We start from the raw sequence: 18,592 nt of genomic DNA on the forward strand, positions 1-18,592 counted from the left end.
TCCTCATTGACTAGTATGTTATCTAAAATAGAGCATGTACAAAGTAAAGATTTGTGGATTAGATGAATAAATGAAAGAAATATCCATTTACTTAAGAAACTGTGATAATTGGTGCGAGGGAAAATCAAGGAAGTACAGTGTTGCTTTCAAAGAGTGTGTAATATCAAGGGAAGGATTATAACATTTGAAGTCTGATAATAAAGTCATATCGCAAACTCAAATGCCCTCAAGTGTTAGGGAAGTAATTTAAATGTGTGAAGCAGCTACAAATAAGAAAATAAGCAATGATAGGGCCTTCTAAAAACTAGAAAATCAATGCTAAACCTAATACAAGTATACTTTCTCAAAACAACCACAATGACACTATGCTACCAAACAAAATATGTCTGAGGGTTTGTTTAGGATCACAGGATATCAGTTCTCTATTCTTCTTTAGGATGTGCAGTTGCATTATTTTATAGACTTATAAAAAGATAATTAAAATTAAACAGCCAATGAGTAGCATAGATTCTTCAATATATATGGTAGGTATTCTCAAATTTGAAAAAGCACTGTAGGCCTGCTGATTCAATTTATACATCAAACCATTGCTAGACAGCAATATGATCTGAGCAATCTCTAAATATCTTCACTGGTTTAAAATATATAATTCCATGTAGAAATTTTTACCCATCTATAGTGTGTATTAACTAATGATAATTAACTTAATTTTCCCAATTATAATAATCTGTGTGTCCTTGAATATATATGATTAGCTAACTGTATTTAGATCTTACTGAGACAATTTTTAAAATGTATTTCTGTTGTTCTGTAGCGGCTTATAGGTTATTTACAGAGAGTCTACAGAGATTCAAATCACTTTGGATCCATTCCCATGAACTAATGTCATGTCTTTGTTTTTTTCATAGCCACTATCAATTCCCTCCCTGTTGAGTTATTCACATGTCTCAAATAAAGAAGTATACTTATCGAATGTTGAATGAATTCCTCTACCAAAGCATATTCTCTCATAAAAGAGAAAGTAAATGATGAGTCTTTTATATTCTACATTAAGCCCAGCACTTGATTTAACCTAGGGCTATATGTACATATAAATTTTCATAGACACAGTTAATATGTTTCCATTTTTATAGCCCTCTCAAACTTTTCAGATAGAGGTGAAGGGCTGTTTAATCCCTCTCTTTGATTTATGAATAGAATATATGCTTACAGAGCTTGACTTGCTGGTTCAACTGTTGGCTTTTTGTTTGTTTGTTTGTTTGTTTTTGAATCAGATATTAATTTGGGAAGACATTTTAAGATGTTCAATAAATATTGCATGTTGCTGTTTAACGCAAGAGGGATTTTCCCTCTCTGAATGAATTTAGTATCCCTAAAAGATTTTGGGAGAGCATTCTTCGAGATGCAAAATTTACAAGATGCATCCAGAAGCAGTGGAAACTTTTCTAAAATGCCCAGTTGAGGACCCTGCTGAGCTAAAACGTCTCCACACGTTTTCCTTCTCATATTTAGAAGAACTGTAAATGGCTGGAAACAGCTACTTCATTTCTGTTCTCTGGCCAGTGCTTGAATCCTAGGAGACATTCCAGGGGATATGGGCTTGATAGCTTCAGCACATCCTGCGGAGAACTCCCCATACAAATCCCAGCTGAGGTGGCCGCCTTTGGAAAGGACATGTTTCCAGCCGGCAAGAAGACTGCATTATCTCTTCTCCCTAGGGAGCAAGATCCCTTTTGATCAAGTTTGCAGTTACTTCAAGGTCAGAAAGGAGCACCTTGCACTAGTCTTGCTGGCTTTTTCCCAGCCTCCGAGTGGAGTCCATCTGCTTCCCTGCCAGCATGTGTTTAAACCTAAGCAGCGGCATTAAGAAGGGAGGGGTCAGGAAAGGGATAAAACTTAAAGAAATCCAGGTATAAACTGGTGACCAAATGTTTCAGTTGGAGGGGGCAATCCCCGCAATCTAGTCTGTGTTACTGAACTACACCACCTTTCAGCACCCCAATTTTTTGTGCTCTCAGATTTAGGGTTCATTAACTTCCCCCCTTTAGAAGTGCTTTTGCAGGACAACACATGAAGGAAGACAGTTTCCTGTCTGATCGGATCAGAGTACTTTGCCTCCAGGAAAATTCCATCCATGTATTAAAACAAATTTTAAACTAAAACTTTGAATTCAAGTATCTTTAAAAGGAAAAAAGATTTTATTTTATAGGTACTTTTCTAATAATACAAAACCACATTCTATGAAGCACTTTACCTATGGAAATTTGTTACATGTGCATGTTCAAAGGTTTAATAAATCACCACACACGGTCTCATGGGTGATTAGCAAACTAGTAGGTAATTAACTTTCAATTACCAACAAAACTCCAAAATACTAGCAAATATGGATCTCATCACCTTTTCTGAGGAGATTTTTTTTTCCTTCCTCTGATGAGTACCAGAGAGTTTCTCTAGATTCCAAAATGAGATGTAGACATTATGATGTTTGAACTGGAGGGAAATATTGCTGATTGTGGCACAAAGGACAGTGGGGTGAGAGTTAGGGAAGTTGATTTTTCTAATCTGTCACTAACTGTACACACAAGCAACATGGAATGATTGCCTTGCACTAAATTAATGCCTGTGACTTCTTTTCTTCATCTGTACTCTGAGGGAACTTTGCTTTTCCAAGCATGGGCCGCAGACCAGCAACCTCCAAACCACTCCAGAGCTTTGAAAAATGCAAGCTCAGAGTCCTGGTAACAGAACCACAGATTCAGAATCTTCATTTTAGCAGGTCTCTCTGTGATTCATACACACATTAGAGTTTGAGAAGTCACCATTTAAATTAACTTCAAGGATCCCTTCTTCCATAATCCATGATGACATGGAATAAAAATCCCATATGGTGTTGTTACTTTAGCAAGGTTTCTGAATTTAGCTCAAAGAAAGATTCATGTCCTTGCCCTTTGCAGAACTAGAAAGCAGGTGACCACTGTGGACATTTGTATTTTTTTCATGTGAGCACATGTGCAGGGTACTTTTGTGTTTTAGGCTGGGAAGAAGGAAAGTCAAAGTGACCAGGGGAAGTCAAAGACAATGGAGGGAGTGAGATGATATTTGTTCTCCATCTGTCTTCATCTAGTTTTGAAATTCTAACAAAGAAGGCATATAGTCAGAAGTTGAGTAGCATCATTATAATTCATGATGATTTGGCCTTTGGCAACAATTCAGAGCAGAAGCACCCTTCCCATTTTCTTCAGGAAGAGCCAGGAGCAGCATCTACGGGCATCGTAGAGCAGCAGGAGAAACTGCTGTGCCCAGAAGACTACTCAGGGAGTCATCGTGGTTAGGAAGCATGGCACCAGCAGTGAGCCTCCCTCTAATTGCCTTTAATTATCTTATGGATGTTATAGAACAAATGAAAATGCATAGACTGCTTTGGGAACCCATATACACACTGAGGATGCCCAGAAATAATTGCCCTATAGTCAAGATCTAAGAGTGAATCCATCTTTCCCTTCACACTTGCAAGTGTTTTGGTGAATTGTACTCCTATCCAACCAGTTGCTCAAGCCAGGAACTAGGAATAATCTTTGACTTTCCTTTCCCGTTATTCCCACATTAGTCAATGAGCAAGGGTGATCAATTAAAAATCTTAAATATTCTTTATCTCTATTAGCTTCCCTCTAATTCTTACTATTATATTTCCCCACTCAAGGCAATATCATGTCCCAGGACCAACCTTGCAACTTGCCACCTTGAAACTGCTTTGCTTTTCTTCTAATCCATTTGTTATGGTTTGGAAGTCCATTTTTGATCTTGTCTCTGCATAGCTAACTAGTTCCATCTCCTTCCTTTCCCTACCACTTATGTGCTATGTATGTATATGAATTTTAGTGTTCAGATGTAATGTGCTTTAGTTTCCACTCTTAGTCTTTGTATAGGTTTCCCCCAGTTTGGTGGGCTATCCCTTTTCAATTGAGCCAAGTATTACTTATCCTGCAAATGCTAACTTCGATTAAATCAAAATAAAATAATTAATTTGGACTCCTAAAACGTATAGATTTTTACGGAGCACATAACAGGTGGAGGTTGCCTCGTCTCAGAGATCACAGGGAGGTTCCTAGAGGTTTCCTGGCACCTCATTTTTAACAGTAAACTAGATAATTGCCCTATCAGAATATTAATAGGTGAATGGTACATTTCCTTCCCAGAACAATTCCTCAATAGCATCATCTCAAAACCACTTTTTGTTCTTTCAAGCAAATAGAACATAAGCTGGGACTACTTATAAGAAAATCTAAGTGACTAAACAGATGGGCTGTAATACTATTTCTAGTTAATCATGTTCCCTATATTAATTATTTATACATGGCTTTGAGCACATAATATCACAAAACAATAATCCCGTTAAAGGTTATCAGAATGGCTTTGCATTAAGCTGCTTCTGGTTCAAGCAGACAACTTTGTGACACAGAAAAAAGCGTGGCGAATTATAGCAGCCTTGTTCTCCATGCTGATCCTCTTTACCACCAGTTACATAAACAAGTCTAGCAAGTGGATTAGTAGGCTTCTCTCTCCCTTGCATTCTGGACTTTATTCTAAAAGAGAAATTTTAACCCCAGAACTAGAGCTCTGCACAGATCCATGGTTTTACTTCACATGAGCTGCATGTGACCAGTTCTTTCAGATATTTATCACATGATTGTATATATAGACTTGTCTCAAGATCCAACAATACCATCAAAATGAAGTTAAGTCCTCTGAGATAGCTGAAATTCTCATATTCCCACTCAAGGAGAATTACTACTTTTGTCCTTTTCAGGAACAAAATTATACCATGGAGTACATGGTCAGTTTAAAAGAAAAAAAGACTCACAGTCCTTCTGCAAACATTCTCTCCCTCAGTGGACTCACAATTTAAATTATTTTAAGGGAGATAGAAAAAAAGTGAAAAAGACAATGCAGAAATTCAGAGGACTACATTTGTAGTACTTTTGGGGTGGGAGTGGGGAGGATGGTCCTGATTGACTCCCAGGTGTGTTTTTACCATAAATGGCTATCAATTCTAACTCCTCTAACATGCACACGGTTTCCAATACACAGGGAAATCTGAAGCCAAGTGAGCTTTTCGTCTTTCTTCTGGTAAACATTTTACATAGCTGTTGTGAGATGGCGTCTTCAGGAATTCCTCTCTCCGAGATTCTTTTTACTGGACATAATATCCCTCCCAACTTGGAAATGTGAGCAGGCCTATATATTTCCCATTTCTTGACTGTTCTGGCAGTTTTTCCCTGGAAGGGAGGAAAAGCCCTATAAAATTTCTCTGGGCCCCCCAAAGCAGAAACATCTGCTGGAGTCATGAGTAGCTTGTTGGCGCGGCTGCTCGGTCCCAGCCTGGACTTGATTATCTCCGTTTCACCAGTGTCCATGCTCTCGGTGAGGAGCGCAGAGAGAGGTCTCTGGGAAGACTCATTATAAATAATGAGAACACGGAAGAAGAAAGAGGGAAAAGGTTCAAGCTACCTTGGCCGATGCATTTTGTGAATTTCACAAACTAAAATCATTAGACCACCAAGCTGCTCAATTAGGAATCGAGATTTAAGAAATCAGGCCGTTGCTTTCTGTAAATACAGCTGCTTGGCAAACACAACGAGTAAGAGTGACAGATTCTTTGCTTGATCCTTTTTTCCTGCCAGAAAAGAAAAAAAAAAAAAAATGTTAGTTATTTTAAGTGACACTCTGGGGAAAGGATTGGTTGCTGACCTGTCTGGAAGTTGCCGATTGCACGCTACCTCACAGTGGAGCTGCCAGGGAGTAGCATTTTCTGGCTTGAGTGTCAGGCATTTTTACTCTTTGAAATAGTCTAACAGGTGCAAGACAAGTCCTGCTAGGAATGCTTACGTATGACAATGTATTGAACTCTTTCCTAAATTAATTCACTCCATCCAATGTACAATATCACTTGTTGGAAAATTTTTGGTGTGCTGTGTTTCATGGATTACTTAACAGATGAAAATAACCCTAGTTCTTTGCATCCTCCAGCAACTGACAATTGTATTACTTTTCTACCATTAGTTTTCTTTTTTTTATTTTTAGAACTTTTTTTATTGAAGTATAATTAACAGTGTTATATTAGTTTCAGATGTACGATATAAGGATTCAACAATTCTATACATTTCTCAGGGCTCATCATGATAAGTGCACTCTTAGGCCTCTTTATCTATTTCACCCATTTCCCCCACCCCCAATTTCTCCTTTAGCAAACACCAGCTTGTTCTCTGTATTTTGGAGTCTGGTTTTTTTGTTTGTCTCTCTCTCTCTCTCTTTTTTAATTTGTTCATTTGTTATGTTTCTTAAATTGCACATATGAGTGAAATCATATACTATCTGTCTTTCTTTGACTTTTTTTTAATGTTATGTTAATCACCATACATTACATCATTAGTTTTTGATGTAGTGTTCCATGATTCATTGTTTGCGTATAACACCATTAGTTTTCTAGTGTTAATAACTGACAGGGTCAAAAGGCTCTCTGTCATTCTGATAAGATTTGCAGGGAAAACCATGTGAACTGATTAGATTTTAAAAGATTCACATTTTAAGGTAGACCTAATAGGTACACAAGGAAAGTTAAAAACGAGTGAGCCATGAGACAATGTCTGTGGAATCAAGTTCATTCTTCTGTAATCAATGTCTGTGGAAACAAGTTCATCAAGTGCAGGTGACTTATTCTCTGAGACAGAAGTTCTCACACTTAACTGCATCAGAAACCCTGGAGGGCTTGTTAAGGCACATATTGCTGAGTCCCAGTCCAGAGTTTTTCATCCAGGAGGTCTTGGGCGGTGCATTTCTTACAGGTTCCCAGGTGCAGGACATGGAGCTGGCCTGGGGCCACACTTTGGGAACCAATGCTCTAAGAGACATTGGGAGGAGCCAAGGCAAAATCCTGGTGCTTATCTCTAAGAGTTAGGCTTCCCAGATTTCCAGGTAAATAAACTACCCTGGGTGGCAAGTGTATCTTCACCTTACTCCACCAACTGAGGGTCCTATTTTCATGCTAGGATAGTCTAAGGTGATTATTTGACCCAACTATTCTCCTTGTCACCTCTACATGTCTATATGCTATATATATGTATAATTGTTATTATTATATATATTATATATAAAATTTTCTTCAATTGTAGTTTTTGACAATTAATTGTTGTGATGATTTAGTGACTTTTAATTCTTTTCGTATTAAAGTCAGTTCTACCCCATTACCCAACCCACCCTCCCCCTGTAAACACTTAGTGTCATAAACACCCCAGGCAAGTCTCATCTTACAAATGAGTTGGATTTCTCATCACATACTGCTATCAACTTACCTGCATAGACCTGGAGGCAAATGTCAGCCTACCTCATAGGTTTCCACTCAGACTCACACTCTAGAGCGGAGTGCCCTCTGTCCTGTTCTCCACCAGCACTCACCTTCTTCTGGAACCTTCTCTTACTAACCCCTCATGTTCCCACTTTTTTAATAAACCTCAGCCAACACCTCTGCTCAACAGACATGTACACAAACACCTGATTTGCCTGGAGTCTTTGTTTTGTAGTTTTGTTAATTTTTCACTGAAGACTGCATTTTAAAACAATTTTCATGATAATGTTTGTGCTAATATAGAAGTTTAACTAAAAGCATTTTTGATAACTCAGTTTTATCCTAATAAACCTATATTTTAGTAGTTTATTATATTCCTATGGCTTATTATAAATAAAGACTATAAGGACCTTGAGATTTTTAAGATGCTATAAACCAAATGGCTCCAGGCTGAGACTGATTTGTGAGTACGTGCATCTTTTAATTTTTAACATTTTATTCTGAACTAATTTTAGATCTGCAAGAAAGTCACACAATGGTATAAATTCTTATGTCCTTCACACCACTTCCCCTAATGTTAATATCTTAAAATAGCCAGATCATTAAATATAGTAATTATCTATAACTTAAAAACAAAGCAAGGTCAATATAGAGCTTTTATATTGTACACTGATCTCTTTGGATATGTCAAAAGTGACTGGGTAAAACTGAATGATCATTCAAAGATCCAGGAATTATTTCACTCCATACTGATTTTTCTCAATTAATATTTTTCTCAATTTTCTCCCGCACTCTAAGGGGTGAGAATTATTATCTCAGGCATGTTTTAAGCCTATTCCCCTCCTCCTTCTTATCAGAACAGCCTATAAATATAAATCAACATTTGTGGTATTAAAAGAAATGAGGGAAGGAAACTTATCATTCAGTGCAGCCTGAGAGGTCCTACAATGCCAATTGCCCATGCCGGACAGATCCACTGAGGACAAAGCTCTAGCTTTGCCAGGGCAAAGCGTGGGCACAGAGGCCTTTGTGGAGGCTAGTGCCACCAGTCCTGCAAGTCCAGACTTCTACAGGCATCTCGTAGCTATTGCTCTGCACACTCCCGTCACCTCTCACCTGGGTGCCACGAGGAGGTAGGGCACTAATCAGGTCAGGCGCTACTCAACTCCGGTGTCCTTACCACACGGAGGGATCTCCCGTTGTGGCAGCTCCAGGCACTCTCTCCTCTCCTCCAATTATCCCCTTTTATCTTCTCCTTTTCACAAAACATCTCCCATCTTAAAGAACCACTGAGAGCTGTCCATTTCAATAAACTAAAACATGAAGCTATTCTCTGACTTGCAGGGTGTGGTTGGAGAATGATGTGTTAACCTCAATGCATTTTTTCCTTCATAACCTACTCTGTAATATATTTATCTTCAAAGCCTACACTATAGTATTAGGAACATTAAGTATCTTGAATTGCTTTAGTCCTTGATAGATTCCATAAGTAAATTACTTTGTTAAAAAAAAAAAAAATTTCTGGGCACCTGGCTGTCTCAGTTAGTAGAGCATGCATCTCCTGATCTCAGGGTCATGAGATTTAGCCCCACACTGGGCAGAGAGAATATTAAAAAAAAAAAAAAAAAAAATTCTAAGTTTAAAATTACCAAAACTATACAGAAGGAAAAGAGAACTCATATTAAATTTTCAAACTTTTGGTTTGGGGAAAAATAAGAGGGAAGGAGGAAAGCAGGCATGGTAGTATAAGAAGGGAAGTTAATAGGGGTGTCATTATTGCAGAGATGATCAAATATTAAGAAAGTAAGATGCCTCTAAATTTCTAAAGATAAAGCTGTTCCATATTGCATATTGCTATGCATTCATATTTAATAATGTTTTAATTTTATAGATATGGCAGTCCCTAATTTATTTAAATCAGGTTTGGCAAATATATGAAACATTTGCAACCATTTTGTATTCATTTGTCATGACAACTATGTTAAGTGATCTCAACAGTCTGTAGTCCTGAATCCTAAGGAATTCTCAGAATCTTTTACCATAATGCTCTGAATATCCATTTGTGGATTGGAGTTAATAAATGGCCCGCTGAATCTCTGTGTTTGCCTTGGGGAAGGCTTTATCATTTTAGTCTATGTTTCATATGTTGGCATTGTGTTACTTAAGTTAAATTGAAATGCTATAATAAATACAATAGGTATTATATTATGTATTAAATAATGTAATAAATGTAATGCATAAACTCAGAAATACATATTGCTGGAGTGCAATGGGTGTTTCCTTTCTAGGTAAAGTCTAAGGTGTTTATTTCATTTGCAAGATGTGCATTAATATTAATGCTAATATTCAATGACCTAGGCTCCTTATACCTTGTGGCTCCCCTTTAATTGCTTCATCCAGCCAGCAAAAGAGAAAAAAGAACATGGAGGACACAAACACCCATCTTCAAAGCTTTGTCTCAAAGGTGACTCACATCACTGCCTCTCTCATTCTATTGATGAGGTCTAGTCATGTGGACTCATTGACTTTAAGAGAGCCTGGAAAATGTATTTTAGCCATGATCCCAGCTGCAATCCAACCACTGTGGATGGCCAGCATGGGTTTGGGTGAGGGCCAGCAATCTCTGAAACAGGTATCACTGTCCTCTGATGGCAGTTGGTGGAATTATAAGCAGTGATTACACAAGACAGCAGTCCATCTCCATCTTCTAGAACGTATCATGATAATGTAGATGTAGGTTTGGACAGTTGGGAAGCAAGCACAGGGACATACTTGAAGACAGGCAAAAAGATATGGATGAGGGGCACCTAGGTGGCTCAGTAGTTAAGCGTCTGCCTTCGGCTCAGGTCATGGTCCCAGGGTCCTGGGATCTAGCCCCGCATCGGGCCCCCTGCTTGGCCGAAGCCTGCCTCTCCCTCTTCCACTCCCCCTGCTGGTGTTCCCTCTCTCGCTGTCTCTCTCTCTCTGTCAAAAAAAATAAATAACATCTTAAAAAAAAAGATAATGATGAATTAAACTTTTTAATGCACATAAATACATCAATGTTCACTCTACAATAGGGTCAAAATCTCACACTTTGAATACGTGGGAGCAACAGGATTTATTTTCTAAAAATTATACTGAAATTAAACTGCTAAATTTGCATTAGAATGTTTAGACATTTGTAAAAACTGGAAAAAGTGATGTTTCCCATGACTTCTAAAAGATTTTGTATTTTTATACATTCTAATAAATTGCTATATGACATCTCATTGGTGCCAACAACAGGAGTGAATCCAAAGGAAAAAATGATTTCATATTTACATAAATATATGTTAGAAACTCCAAAGGTAAAATGTTGATTATTTTCCACTTTGAATCCCACATATTCTAATAGTTGCATCTCGGGGTATTAGAATGATGTAGATGTAGTGATATTTTCAATGCCAAGAAAGCCATTATCTGAGAAACAACCTCATGGAAGTCCAGAAATAATTATAAACACATGGGTCATCTGGCCTACATGGGAAGAAAAGGGCTGGAAAGCAGTAAGGGAGCAGCATATTATTTTTTTCAGGTTCATCGAGATCTCTGCAGTTGTGGACTATAAGTGTGTGCACAGCATTATACACCATATGAATAACATCTCACAATGTCCCCCATCCTGTTTTCTTCTCCCAGACCTTCTATTAGTTTTATAAAATACAAAAACACATGGAAACACACACACGCAAATGTTGTCCAAGGGTTTTTTTGGGTTTTTTTATATTTATTTATTTTTTTATTCTTATGTTAATCCCCATACATTACATCATTAGTTCTAGATGAAGTGTTCCATGATTCATTGTTTGTGCATAACACCCAGTGCTCCATGCAGAATGTGCCCTCCTCAATACCCACCACCAGGCTAACCCATCCTCCCACCCCCCTCCCCTCTAGAACCCTCAGTTTGTTTTTCAGAGTCCATCGTCTCTCATGGTTCGTCCACCCCTCCGATTTCCCCCGCTTCATTCCTCCCCTCCCGCTACCTTCTTCTTCTTTTTTTTTTCTTAACATATATTACATTATTTGTTTCAGAGGTACAGATCTGAGATTCAACAGTCTTGCACAACTCAGAGTGCTTACCAGAGCACATACCCTCCCCAGTGTCTATCACCCAGTCACCCCATCCCTCCCACCCCACCCCCCACTCCAACAACACTCAGTTTGTTTCCTGCGATTAAGAATTCCTCATATCAGTGAGATCATATGATACATGTCTTTCTCTGTTTAACTTATTTCACTCAACATAATACCCTCCACTTCCATCCATGTCGTTGCAAATGGCAAGATCTCATTCCTTTTGATGGCTGCATAATATTCCATTGTATATATAGACCACATCTTCTTTATTCATTCATCTGTCGATGGACATCTTGGCTCTTTCCACAGTTTGGCTATTGTGGACATTGCTGCTATAAACATCGGGGTGCACGTACCCCTTCGGATCCCTACTTTGGTATCTTTGGGGTAAATACCCAGTAGTGCAATTGCTGGGTCATATGGTAGCTCTATTTTCAACTTTTTGAGGAACCTCCATACTGTTTTCCAGAGTGGTTGCACCAGCTTGCATTCCCACCAACAGTGTAGGAGGGTTCCCCTTTCTCCACATCCCCGCCAACATCTGTCGTTTCCTGACTTGTTAATTTTAGCCATTCTGACTGGTGTGAGGTGGTATCTCATTGAAGTTTTGATTTGGATTTCCCTGATGCTGAGCGATATTGAGCACTTTTTCATGTGTCTGTTGGCCATTTGGATGTCTTCTTTGGAAAAATGTCTGTTCATTTCTTCTGCCCATTTCTTGATTGGATTCTTTGTTCTTTGGGTGTTGAGTTTGATGAGTTCTTTATAGATTTTGGATACTAGCCCTTTATCTGATATGTCATTTGCAAATATCTTCTCCCATTCTAAATGTTGTCCAAGTTTTACATCAGAATCAGAATATACGCTGGAAAATTCAGCTATGACTGATCATTGCACATAGAACTAGACAACTACTAAAAATTTCCAAAATTGAACCCTGGACTGTGCCTTCTATTTGCCTATAACTATAAAAGGCTTGCCTCATCCAGTAATGTAATCAAATTGAACTTTTAAGTCTCTCAAGAAGAAAAAGGGTAGGGCGACTGGGTGGCTCAGCGGTTTGGTTAAGCATATGCCTTCAGCTCCAGTCATGATCCTGGGGTCCTGGGTTCAAGCCCCACATCTGGAGGCATCAGGAAGTCTGCGGCTCCCCCTTTTTGTCTGCCTCCCTCCCCCCGCAGCAACTCATGCTATCTCTCTATAAAATAAATAAAAGTAAAATCTTAAAAAGAAGAAAAGGGGCAAACATTTTTAACCTGTTATTCATCCATATTTGATTAGAATTATAAACAACGGTAATATTGATTATAACTATAAAACAATCTACACAAAAGGACTGTTGTGAGAACTCTATGTATATAAAAGCCTAGATCAGTATCTGGCTAGCATGCAGAAAGCATTTGATAAATATCAACAACTGTTAAATATGGGGAAATATTTGGAAAATATTTCTAAAAATAGACTGAATATATTCATTTTTATTTTCAAAATCATATGAGAAACGTTAAGGCAAATCCTAGTATTTGTTCATGGAAGAGCAACATGAATGATAATTCCCTTAAAAGTGGTCCCCCATATCTGATTGCCACACCATTGCCTCATTAGAAAATGAAACACACACCCACCCTACACTTAGCACATGAGAACTCTGCCAGCATGGAGCACATTAAGCTTCATCAAAATGCTTTTGGAGTCCATGAAATGCTCTGCTATACGGAAGCCACCAGAAGCAATTATTAAGTGACTGGGGAGATAAATGTAGCTATTAATACTGCACACCTGCCGTTCTCCCCTCTGCACTTTGATCTAACAGATGATGATTTGTAATGGCACAGCCTCAACACCCGCCCACCTGTAGTTTATTAGGAAATCAGCCAAGTAACAGTATTGCTTCGTTACTAGGAGCAGGGAGCTAGACACACACCGTGAATTTTTGTCATTTCAGAGGTGATACTTTCCTCCAGAAATCACCCTGAGCACCTGCGCTGCCCTTTGGCAAGCGATATGCAAATTAAGCATCCCAGGGCGCATACATGCTTCTTCCTATTCAAAACCTCCGGCTTTATGGATTATTGTATTGTTTTAAAAATAGATGTTAGTATGTATTATTTTTGCACAGCGTGTCTTTGTCCAGTTTATGCTCCAGGAAAGTAAACCACATTATGTATTTTTCCTTTGGTTAGTGTTTTTTTTTACACACTACTTAAACTTCATCTACAGGTGGAGCCTTTAAAGATATTTTAAAACATTAGAATAACCACATAACTGCTTCTTCAGCTGCAGGAGGAAAGCTATTAGGTTATTTTCGCATTGAACAATGTGGAAAAAAATCGTTCCATGACAAAAACTTCAGTTGTCATGGAGCCTTTGAATTGACTCGGCGGGTTCATCTGTTGGATTATTAGTTAGGTTTCATTTGCCTCAAAATACCCTCACCATAAACAAGCACTGTAGAAGCAGAGACATTTTTTATGGCTATATCTTTAATGTTTTGTTATCGTGGAATGAGCATAAGCATCCAGGAACAATAGACAGAGAAACATCAGGAGCAGCAGGAAACTAAGTCACTTCAAACCAAAAGACTTCAAAGCCCAGGTATGCCTGCTAACATTTTGTGAAAATTTATCATATACTTAATGTCTCAGGGATGAATAAAATAGATATAAACCAACTGATGCTTTTTTCAAAGCATCTAAGATATGTATGACTGTATTCTCTTTTTGACATATCTTTTCATTTGTAGACAATACTCTCGTCATTATCATTAAAATTCCAAAATTGTGAGGTAAGTTAATTTGTGGTGTGTGTGGGGGTATGTGTGTTTGAAAGACACTTCATCCAGATTTATTGCCAATGTCACTTGGAAACTTTTAATACTTCTACATTTTTTTCCTCCTAGAGTCATTTAAATTTTTCCCATATGAAAAAACAGGGAATAATTCTTTAATCCACTTTACAATGATTTATCTGGTCATTTCCCTTTTAACTGTGGAATCACTTAAGTGGCGAGTTCTTCATAACTTGGTATTTGTATGCTTCCATGGAAATTTCAGTAGCTCCATGGGAAAAAAAAAAAAACACTAAATATAGGGATTTGAGTGATTTAGTCTGGTTTGAGTCTGATAAACTTGACATATGAAATAAACTTACGTAGTCTAAATTGAGTTTGTGAGAGTAATCCTTGATATATAATCACAATTCTCAGTCCGCAGGGAAACTACGACATTACAGTGGCTAAAGTAACATAAAGATTTATTGCTGCATGCCCATCACAGGTCAGCTGGGGTCCTACACTGAGCAATGTTTTTGTCAGAGATCAAACCATCAGGGCAGGGAGGTGTAACTTTTCCTCAGGAAGGGTCTGTGAATGATGATAACCTTTATTAAATGTACTTTGCTACAATTTCATAAGGAACAAATGTTATATATTTATAAGTAAATACATGGAAAAGCATAAATTATTTCTATTTGAGAAACTTGCTAGTTGATCATTTAAAAGCTCATCTAAACTATCTATAGAAAATATACTAAGAATATATAGTGCCGATTTACTTGTCCCATGTAGAAACAATGTATTAAAAAGTCAGAGATAAATGCATTAGAAATTTTGAAAGAGCAGAAAAGTTTGTAAGTATTACATAAGTCAGTGAGAATAAATGTGTGAAATGATAGATTTAAATTAAAATAGCAATATAAAAAGTAAATTCCAATTTACAACTAATGTTTTTAAAATTCCAAGACACACTTGACTTTATACCTAACATTTTCTTTAAATGCAGCAATCTGCTATCTCCAATCTAGTCTATAAGGAGGTGGGAAGTTGCCACTCCGTCCTAATAACAAATAAAAAGCTGAACAACTAAAACATCAACAACTCTTCTTAGATTGTCAGAGAAGTGACTGGTCAAGGTGCTTCCCCCAAAATCAGAGAGACAGAAAAGCAGATAGGGAGAAGCATAGTCAAAGCAGAACCTCCCATGCAGAAACCACCACTGGAACCAATCCTGAGGTAGCAAAACATGAACTATAACTAATGAATTGCTGTAGATTTAGTGAGGACAAGATTGAAAGATAAAAACTCCGTGGAGACCCAATCACAGGAGAGCCCTCATATTTTTGCTAAGTCTTACCTCCAGAATTTGGAACAGGTAATCACAATAAATTTCAGAGAAAAAAATCCCCTCATGCTTCTGTTAGGGGGAGGAGAAAAAGAACCATTTTGAAGTACCCTAGAGCATTCTGTTATTAATAAGACCTGCCTTCAAAGACACTTGTTTGCCAGAGACTAAACTACTGGTTTTATCAGAGCCTAATTGACCTGAGGAAGGAAAATACCAAACTCCAGCCCACTCTACCATCCTATCTCATTTAAAGGGGAGAAAAATGAGAAGCACTTGTGAAGTTCACCATCCAGAGGCATGGGTTCACTAAAAAAACTAACCACAGGACTAGAAAACACTTTCTCTCCCTCCACACCTCACCACCACATTACTTAAGGACTATTTACTGCAGTACATTTTACCCAGTATATCATGTCTGGCCATCAAAAAAACACTACATGGCACACTAAAAGGCAAAAAAAAAAAACACAGTACAAAGAGACAGAGCATGCATCAGAATCAGACATGGTAGGGTTATGAGAATTATAAGCCCGGGAATTTAAATAACTATGATGAATATGGTAAGGGCTCTATAGATAAAGAATACAGAATAGAAGAACAAATGGGCAATGTAAGCAGAGAGAGAAATTCTAAGAAAATTCAAAAAGAAGTACTGGAAATAAAAAACACTGTAACAGAAATGAAAAAAAAAAAAAAAAGCCTTTAATGGGCTCATTAGTAGATCCAGCATGGCTGAAAAAGAATCTTTGAGCTTTAGAATATGTCAGTAGAAACCCCCAAACTGAAAATGCAAATAGAACACAGACTGAAAGAAACAGGAGAATATGTCCAAAGATGTGGGACTACTACAAAAGGTGGATCATACATGAAATGGAAAGGCCAGAAGGAGATGTAAGAGAGAAAAAAAAAACACACAAGTAATATTTGAGAATATAATGATGAAGAATCCCCCTCCCCCAATTAATGTCAGCCACAAAACCACAGTTCTAGGTAGCTCAGAAAGCTTCAAGCAAGATAGATACCAGAAAAACCACACCTAGATGTACCACATGGAAACTGCAGAAGATCAAAGATTTATTAAACATCTTGAAAGAAACAAAAAGAAAAAAACCTTACTGATAGAAGATCAAAGATAAGAAATTTGTCTCTGACTGCTCAGAAACCATGCAAGCAAGAAGAAAGTTGACTGAAATGTTTAAAGTGTTTAGAGGAGAAAAAAAACAAAAACAAAAAAAAACACCAGCCTAGGTTTCTGTATCCTGGGAAATTATCTTTGAAAAATGAAGAAGGATTAAAGACTTTCACAAACACACAAAAATTGAAAGAATTTGTTGTCAGTAGACCCTCCTAACAGGAATGTTAAAAGAAGTTCTTTAGAGAGAAGAATGATAGAGGTCAGAAACTCAGATCTATAAAAAGAAAGGAAGAGAACTGAAAAAAAAAAGGTGAAGGTAAATTAATTTTTAATATTTCTTATTCTTAATTGTAACAAAGAACATTTTGTTCAAAATAATAATACCAACAACATATATGATTATGTGTGCTTTTGTATATTGTATACATATATATAGGTTTAAGTATGTTTATATGGAAGTGAGATGAATCACCAAGGAAGGGACAGAGGAATTAAGAATTTTTTAATTATAAGGTACTCATCCTACCTGTAATGTGCTATTGTATTATTTGAATGTAGACTTGGATTAATGGTAAATGTACACTGCAAACAATGAGGCAACAACTAGAATATTTTTTTTAAAGATTTTATTTATTTATTTGAGAGAGAGAGAATGAGAGACAGGGAGCATGAGAGGGAGGAGGGTCAGAGGGAGAAGCAGACTCCCTGCCAAGCGGGGAGCCCGATGCGGGACTCGATCCTGGGACTCCAGGATCATGACCTGAGCTGAAGGCAGTCGCTTAACCAACTGAGCCACCCAGGCGCCCCTTTTTTTTTTTTTTTAAATAACGTATAACTAGGGGCGCCTGAGTGGCTCAGTCGTTAAGCGTCTGCCTTCGGCTCAGGTCATGATCCCACAGTCCTGGGATCGAGTCCCGTGTCGGGCTCCTTGCTCCGCGGGAAGCCTGCTTCTCCCTCTCCAGCTCCCCCTGCTTGCGTTCCCTCTCTTGCTGTGTCTCTCTGTCAAATAAATAAATAAAATCTTTAAAAAAAAAAAAGTATAACTAGAAAGAAGAGAAAGGAAAGAAAATGCAACCATATAAAATGCTTAATACAAATAAAGGCAGGAAAAAAAAAAAGAGTGAAAGACAAAAATAGGAATAAAAAACAGGGCAACAAATAGAAAACAGAAACAAATATAGTAGATATTAACCCAACTGTATCAAATAATCACTTTGACACCAATGGACTAAATGCACCAATTCAAAGACAGAAATTGTTGGAGTGAATCAAAAAAACAAAATCCAACTATATGTTATATACAACTAACCCATTTTAAATATAAAGACATATAGAGATTAATGTAAATGGACGGAGAAAAATATACCATGTTAACACTAATCAAAAGAAAGAAGGAGTGGCTATATCAAATTAAGAGAGAGCAGACATCATCAGGGATAGTGTAGAGCATGATGTAATGATTAAAAAGTCAATTCTCCAAGAAGACATAATATCCTTAACAAGTAAGCACTTAACAACAGTGTCAAACTATGTGAGGCAAAAACTAATAGAACTGCTGGAAGAAACAGATGAATCCACTACCATTGTTGGAGACTTCAACACCCCTTTATCAGAAATGGACATATTCAGGAGACAGAAAATCAGTAAGGGCATAGTTCAACTCAACACCACCATCAGTCAACTTGATATAATTGACATCTATAGACTCTCTCAACCTACAATGGCAGAACACACATTTTCCCCGAACTTACATGGAATATTCACTGAGATAGAGCACAGTCTAGGCCATAAACCATAACAAGCAAATTTAGAAAAATAAAAATCATACAATGTCTGCTGTCAGACCACAATGAAATTAAACCAGAACTCAACTACAGAAAGATAGGTGGAAAA

Source organism: Mirounga angustirostris, unplaced genomic scaffold (assembly GCF_029215605.1).
Source record: "Mirounga angustirostris isolate CCGP_5_RB_7025 unplaced genomic scaffold, mMirAng1.0.hap1 SCAF_1, whole genome shotgun sequence".
NCBI classification, from domain to species: Eukaryota; Metazoa; Chordata; class Mammalia; order Carnivora; family Phocidae; genus Mirounga; species Mirounga angustirostris.